Raw genomic sequence first — 8102 nt, 5'->3', positions numbered from 1 at the left:
ATCTCCTCCTCCTGTGACACTCTGCGGGACTCAGGCTCCTTATATGCCATCGAGCACCTGGAAATTGCTGAGTTGGCACGCTGGACCCCACCCCTTCATGACCTCAGGCCACCGATGCCACCCACATGGGTATAACAGAAACAGGAACTTCTCTGTCCAAATGTGTCATTCTGATGCCTTCGGGAACAAGTTAAGTTTTGATTTCTCTCTTCTGACAAAGGCCCTACCTGCATGCCACGAGGACTGACCATGGGCAGATGAAGCCTCGGAGGCTAGGGTCAGTCTGGGCAGCATGGCACAGCAAGACAGGAGGCGAGAGGGCGGCTGAGAGGCCCTGTTCATGCCTGAGGAGGCTCAGGAGTGAGACATAGAGCCCCGGTCCAGGCTCTCTGGGGCCTGCTGCATGAGGGACCGTGGGCTGTGAGCCAGGAGGGAGATTCTGCTCTGAGAGGCAGCAGACGACCTTCATCTCGGTCTAGGAAGGGCCGAGAGGGGCCCAACCTGTGCCCAGCTCTCTTTAGGAATTCATCATGTAAGCATTAGAACCTGGACATGAAGCGTTTTTACGCACATTGCACAGGGGAGAGAACGGGCTCTGAGAGGGAGCAGGGCTTGGTGGGGATGCACAGGGAGCAGAGGGGATCAGGGCTGCCCACCTCCCAGAAAGGGAGGCCACCCGTGCTCCTTCTCTCCACCACCAGGCCGTGAGGACTGTGGGGGCCGTCGAATTCCAGGCTCGGCAATGAGCCTGACCCGTAGCTGGCTGTGCTTGTCCCTGAGGGCTGCCCCTCTGTCGCATCAACTCCCCATCCTGGCTCCTGTCAGACCTCCCTGTGCTGGCCCAGCACGACCACCCGACCACCCAGAGGATGCGCCCAATGTGGGGAGAGCCTGGCCCGCCCCCCCGATCTCACTCTGCCCGCCCGGACAGAGACCCAGGCCACTCGCCCTCCCGGGCTGGCCCGTCACAGCCTTAGGGTGCACCCTGAGCGCAGCATCCCATCTTCTCCACGGCCCCCTCCACTGCACCCATGGGGGCCTCCCCTGGCTCTGCACTGCGCCCCTCCCGTGCCCTCTGCCCTCTCGACCTTGGTCCCTCTGGACCAGAGAGCAGCCCCTGGCTGGTGGCCTGAGTGCTTTTCGAGTGAGAACTCACCCGGCACGTGTCATGTGTGTCCCACTGGTGGCCATACTTCCCAGGTCGCAGGCTCCATACCAACACGCCCGCCACCCCCAGGAGTTGCCAGTCCCCCTGAGCTGAGACGGCGTGTCCACAAGGACCAGGTCGAAGACACCAGGCCTGGTGGCCCTGAGAATTTCCCCAACACTGTCCCCAGGACTTGCCTTCTGGGGAGGGAGGATGGCATCGTGATCCAGGCCACGCTCTGCTCCCGTACCCCCAAAGTCTCCTGCAGTCACTCAACACACAGAGTGCTCCTCGGTCCTCCTCCCACCCCTCCCCACAGCTTTCAGAGGAAGGGTCTGCTGTGCATGAGACCTGTGCTGGCGGCAGCCTGTGACCCCAGAAGTGTGCGGTGCTGCTGGGCAATCCCCTGTGCCTTGGGGCTACTAACCTGCTTCTGATCCCCGTCTTCTCATACCCAGCCCAGCTAGTCTCCCTTAAACCTTCCTATCCCTGCTGACTCCTGGATGCCCCTGTGCGATGCAGACAAGCCTGGCCGAGCTTGTGTCCGTGTCTGGAAGTCAGTCACGCGGTGAATGACTGTACACGGCAGCTGAGAGAATCCATGTCCTGTGAAGGCAGCGGGGACATCACACGTGACAATATCTTGGGTTACCCGAGTCACAGTGACAAGGGACCAGAGGATAAGGAGATGCCAGCTCAGACTGGGTGGGCCTCGCCTCTCTGTCTCTGGCCCCATGCCCTTCCTGAGGCCCCCGCCCACCCTAACTTTCTCCCCAAGGCCCTCCCTGGAGCCTGGCTCCCTAGGGACCGCAGAGGCCCAGGGACAAGTGCTCCCTCTCCTGGTCTCCCTCGGGCCAGGGCAGGACATTGCACAGGCCTCAGTAGAGTCTAGTGATGAACTCTGGTCCAAAAGGTCCCACTGGACATGACGTGATGGGCTATAAGCACTCAGCTGACCTCAGGCCATGAAGTAGGAAGAAAGAAGAAAAGAAAGCCTGTCCTTTCTGGGGACTGGCAGCCCCTCCCCCACGTCCGCCTCTGGAACACTGAGTGAGCATGTGAAATGACCCCTGCGTCTGCTGGAGTTTTCCACCGAGGTGTGCCAGGGCCGAGGAGAGAAGGACCTAGGTGCCCCGTGAGTGAGAGTGGGTGCGTTGGGGAGAGCGGTCCCCTGAGCAGGTGCAAACAGTGCTGGGATTTGTCCCATTCACCTGTTGGGTAAACGGGGAGCAGAGCGGGGTACCCTAATGGAGCCCAGACCAGGGTCAGAGAGCCAGACTGAGGCCCACTGTCCCTGTGGAGGGTGCAGGGTCCACTCTGTCCTCGTCCCTCCGGGACTGCAATGTGTGGTCTGTAAGTGACTGGAGTCTGGGCCAGGCTGGTCTGTATGAGTTCCCAACTCTGCCTTCCCTGCCGCCCTGGAGCCCACAGCCAGCGCAGGGTTTTGGCATGGACCCCATATTGTGTCACATCCTGAGATCCCGGATCTCAGGCCCCATGTCATGGACAAGGCTCTGAGACTGGGGACTTTGGGAAATGGGGCCCTCGGGATATGTGGGACCAGGATAGATGGCAGACAGGCGGCTGCAGACAGCGTAGGACCCTTTTCCCAATGTCAAACCACTTGTCTTCTCCTGGGTGGCCCCCTTTACCCACAGTGACTTCAGTTTGCAGATTTTTGATCACTTGCTCCTGCCGGTGGAATCGGGGTGCTGTCACAGCGCAGAAATCAAAACCAAAGAAGCGAACTTGATGATGAGGTTCTTCCTGGAAAGCCTGCCTAGGGGGTTATGACATCCTCTGCTCTGATCAGAGGGAGCTGGGCATCTGGGTGTGTCCAGGGAGCCTAGAGCTGGTTCCCCTTTGTCATGTTTCCGAGTACCTCGGGCACCGTTTATGTCCTGGTGCTTGGCTGGGCCTGTTTGCCCAAGTACCGCTGAGTGCGAAGTACATTTTTTGTCGTATTTGTGTCCCCTAAAGTCCTGGGGACATCCTGAGGAAGAGTTGGCTGTCATAATCCACCTCCAGGGTCACAGCCTAGAGATGGACGTAAGACGTCCAGCCTCGCCACGGCCCGGGAGGAAGAGTTGGCGGCCGTGACGTGACGCAAGCCGGTGACCCTCTTTCTCCTTTCCCCACTGCACTCCCCGTTCTCCCTGCTCAGAACCCTCCACTCCGGCCCCGGCTCCCAGTGTCGGCCCCAGGCCTCTGCCTCAGCTGGGTTTGAATCTTGACTCTGCCACATGCTAGCGAGGTGACCCTCAGCACAAAAGAAATACACGACGATTGACTCATATCATGGCTATTATTCACCTTGCCAATGTCCATCTGCTCTGGAGAGATGCAGAGAGTCAGGGAGAGGAAGACCTGTAGCTCCATCCGACATACTGTTTCCTTCAGTCCCGAGATGGGCCCAAACCCCCTGGGCACCCCCGGGCCCACCTAGGTCCTTGGAGGCAAGTGAATGGAGGCTGTTTCTGTTCCTCAGGCTCCAACAACCTTGAAGTGGCTCCAGGAAGCTGTGGCTGTCACCTGTCCCTGAGATCTGGACCAGTGGGGGTGTGGCTCTGTTCTCAGAGGGACCGTCCTCCTGGGGGGTGAGAGGGAGGCCTCGGGTCAGTGAGCTCCTGGACCCTTTCTGAGCCGTCTCTGCTCCCTCTACAGTGTTCACAGTAGGTGCTCACTGTTGCAAATACAACAACGTGCAAAGATCCGTTAGTGACGCAGGGTCGGGGGTGGGAAGCAGGAGTCTGCCTTGCATCAGGCTCTCGGCTCGTCATACTAGCTGAAGTGTCCTCGGCCTTCACTCGGGGACGGGCTATGGTTCTTTCAGGGGCTCCTGTTGTTCCTTTACCAAGGCGTCTCTTGCTGCACGGAAAATTTTACTTTTCTTGACCAGAGGTGCTGTGAGGACTCAGGCCCCACCTCGTCCCCTAGCGCACTTCTCTGCGTTTTTCTTCTCCCGCCGCTGTCCTCGGGCCTCAGGCGGCTGCCCACCTCCAGGCACTGGGTCTCCTCGCAGGGAAAACGAAAGGGAACGGCCAACCCCACACCTTCCAGTCTTTATACCCTGTTGATCAGTGTCGATATCTACGTGAGGGCGACTGAAGGAAAACCTCAAATTTACAGTTTCCATGTGGCTCCACTGCGGACCCCAGCGCCCTCCCCTGTCTCTGAGGCCTTCTTGCCGCTCCCTCTGGGATCCCCAGCCCTGGCCCCACCTTCTCCTCTCTCCAGGCCCTTCTCTCTGGGTCTGGCCCTGCGCCCCCTGCCTGACCTTCCCGCTGCCTCCCCACCTGTGGCCCCACCTAGAAGGCCCTCCCAGTATCCCGGGGGCCATCCTTCCACAGCCCCTCCTGCCTCCCCTGCGTCTAAGCAGCTGCATCAGTCTTTCCTGGGACAAGTCTCTACACAGGTGCTTTAGAGTCAGAAGGACATGGACTTGACCCTGGGCCCAGCCTCCTCCACACTCAGGGACCTTGGCCCTGACTTTACCTCCTGGCCTCGGGCTCCTCCCCTGAAACACAGGGACACTGATAGTGACCAACCATGGGGCTGTAGTGACAGTTAAATGACACCGTGAAAATCAAGTGCTCACACAGTGTTTGAGAGAGTTATTCCTCAACAAATGATGATTTTTCTTTAAAAAAGAGGAAAATCCTTTGTTCAAGAAATCACTCAATGTATAAGTAATCTACTAATATTCAAACATCCCGCTCACGCAGAAAGCTGGGCGCACAGTAGATGCTCAGAGCTGCACAGGCACTGCCGACCTCGGCTCATACCCAATACAGGGCCAGTTCCTGGGGAAAGAAGGGGTGTCCATGGCTATACGCAGACAGAGGGGCAGCAGGAGATGTGCAGCTCCCCTACCCTAACCCCAGAGGGAAGAGAGCTCGGCCATGAACGAGGCTCAGGGAGCAGACGGAACACACTCCCTGGGTAGCAGATTGGTCAGGGCTGTGGCTTCAGCTCTGTGTCTGTCCCCAGGGCCTTCCACACTGCTTTCTGCCTCTGCGGCTGTGGCTAATTTCCTTGATTATAGTTGGTGGTCCAACTCAGGATAGCCTATGGGACCTCAGGTGTCATATACATAACAAAGACCTGGCTTGGCACACAGCTATGTCTGGGCAACAAGCCCAAGCACAGCCCTGGCGCACCAGGCACATTCACACCCATACACACACACACACACAAACACAGTAATATGACGAAAAGGAGCCTTCTAGGGTTCTCCCAGAAACCCTATCTCAGTTCCTCAGGAAGCCAGAAGATGTCGTCACCTCCTAAGGTGGGTTTGCGAGAAAGACTCATCATTATCTGCTCCGATGGTTTCAATTTCTGGGCTCTGACAAGAGCCTCACATTGATTCCTGAAAACAAATGATGGAAAACCCACAAGATACAGTCACTCTGAGCAAAGGGGAAGACCCGGGTAGAAGACAAGCGGTTTCATTGGGAGAAGGGTCCTTACACTCTGTGCTGTCAGAGGGCAGGCTGCCCTGACCCAGACACTCAGTGACCTCAGCTCCTGAGGTCTCCAACCCCACAGATCCCCACACTCACAGCCTTGTCCATGACATAGGGCCTGAGATCCGGGATCTCAGGATGTGACACAATCTGGCGTCCATGCCGAGACCCTGAGCTGGCCGTGGGCTCCAGGACGGCAGGGAAGGCAGAGTTGTGTCCTCATACAGAGCAGCCTGGCCCAGACTCCAGTCACTTACAGACCACCCATTGCAGTCCCAGAGGGACGAGGACAGAATGGACCCTGCACCCTCCGCAGGGTTATTGGGCCTCAGTCTGGCTTTCTGACCCCAGTCTGGGCTCCCTCAGGGTACCCAGCTCTGGTCCCCGTTACCCGACAGGTGACAAATCCCGGCACAGTCTGCACCTGCTCAGGGGACCACTCTCCCCAACGCACCCACTCTCGTTCACGGGGCACCTAGGTCCTTCTCTCCTCGGCCCTGGCACACCTCGGTGGAAAACTCCAGCAGACTCAGGGGTCATTTCACATGCTCACTCATTGTTCCAGAGGCGGACGTGGGGCCGCCAGTCCCCAGAAAGGACAGGCTTTCTTTTCTTCTTTCTTCCTACCTCATGGCCTGAGGTGAGCTGAGCGCTTGTACCCCGTCACGTCGGTGCTGACCAGTGGGAGTTTTTGGACCAGAGTTCATCACTAGACTCTACTGAGGCCTGTGCAATGTCCTGCCCTGGCCCGAGGGAGACCGGGAGAGGGAGCACTTGTCCCTGGGCCTCTGCTGTCCGTAGGGAGCCAGGCTCCAGGGAGGGCCTTGGGGAGAAAGTTGGGGTGGGCGGGGGCCTCAGGAAGGGCATGGGGCCAGAGACAGAGAGGCGAGGCTCACCCAGTCTGAGCTGGCATCTCCTTATCCTCTGGCCCCTTATCACTGTGACTCGGGTGACCCAAGATATTGTCACGTGTGATGTCCTCGTAGCCTTCACAGGACACGGATTCTCTAAGCTGCCGTGTACAGTCATTCACCGCACGACTGACTTCCAGACACGGACACAAGCTCGGCCAGGCTTGTCTGCATCGCACAGGGGCATCCAGGAGTCAGCAGGGATAGGAAGGTCCAAGGGTGACTGGCCGGGCTGGGTATGAGAAGACGGGGATCAGAAGCAGGTTTGTAGCCACAAGGCACAGGGAATTGTGCAGCAGGACCGCACACTTCTGGGGTCACAGGCTGCCGCCAGCACAGGTCTCATGCACAGCAGACCCTCCCTCTGAAAGCTGTGTGGTGGGGTGGCAGGAGGACCGAGGAGCACTCTGTGTGTTGAGTGACTGGAGGAGACTTTGGGGGTACGGGAGCAGAGCGTGGCCTGGATCACGATGCCATCCTCCCTCCCCGGAAGGCAAGTCCTGGGGACAGTGTTGGAGAAAATCTCAGGGCCCCCAGGCCTGGTGTCTTCGACCTGGTCCTTGTGGACACACCGTCTCAGCTCAGGGGGACTGGCAACTCTTGGGGGTGGCGGGCGTGTTGGTGTGGAGCCTGAGACCTGGGAAGTATGGCCACCAGTGGGACACACGTGACACGTGCCGGGTGAGTTCTCACTCGAAAAGCACTCAGGCCGCCTGCCAGGGGCTGCTCTCTGGTCCAGGGGGACCAAGGTCGAGAGGACAGAGGGCATGGGAGGGGCGCAGTGCAGAGCCAGGGGAGGCCTCCATGGGTGCGGTGGAGGAGGCCGTGGAGAAGACGGGATGCTGCGCTGAGGGTGCACCCTAAGGCTGTGACGGGCCAGCCCGGGAGGACGAGCGGCCTGGTTCTCTGTCCGGGCGGGCAGGGTAGGATCGGGGGGGCCGACCCGGCTCTCCCCACATTGGGCACATCCCCTGGGTGGGAGTGCTGGGCCAGCACAGGGCGGTCTGACAGGAGTCAGGATGGGGAGTTGATGGGACAGAGGGGCAGCCCTGGGGAACAAGCACAGCCAGCTAGGGGTCAGGCTCACCGCCGAGCCTGGAATTCGACGGTCCCCACATTCCTCACGGCCTGGTGGTGGAGGGAAGGAGCACGGGTGGCCGCCCTTTCCGGGCGGTGGGCAACCCTGATCCCCTCTGCTCCCTGGGCATCCCCGCCAAGCCCTGTTCCCTCTCAGAGCCCGTTCTCTCCCCTGCTTAATGGGCATAAAAACGCATCATGTCCAGGTTCTTATGCTTATGTGATGCGTTGCTAAGGAGAGCTCGGCACAGGTTTGTCCCCTCCCGGCCCTTCCTAGACTGGGATGAAGTTCGTCTGCTGCCTCTCAGAGCAGAATCTCCCTCCTGGCTCACAGCCCACGGTCCCTCATGCAGCGGGCCCCAGGGAGCCTGGTCCGGGGCTCTGTGTCTCACTCCTGAGCCTCCTCAGGCATGAACAGGGCCTCTTAGCCACCCTCTCGCCTCCTGTCTTGCATGCCATGCTGCCCAGCCTGACCCTAGCCTCCCGAGGCTTCATTTG

Source organism: Pteropus medius, unplaced genomic scaffold, assembly GCF_902729225.1.
Source record: "Pteropus medius unplaced genomic scaffold, Ma_sr-lr_union100, whole genome shotgun sequence".
Classification (NCBI taxonomy): Eukaryota; Metazoa; Chordata; class Mammalia; order Chiroptera; family Pteropodidae; genus Pteropus; species Pteropus medius.
Note: the sequence above shows the minus strand (reverse complement) of the source record.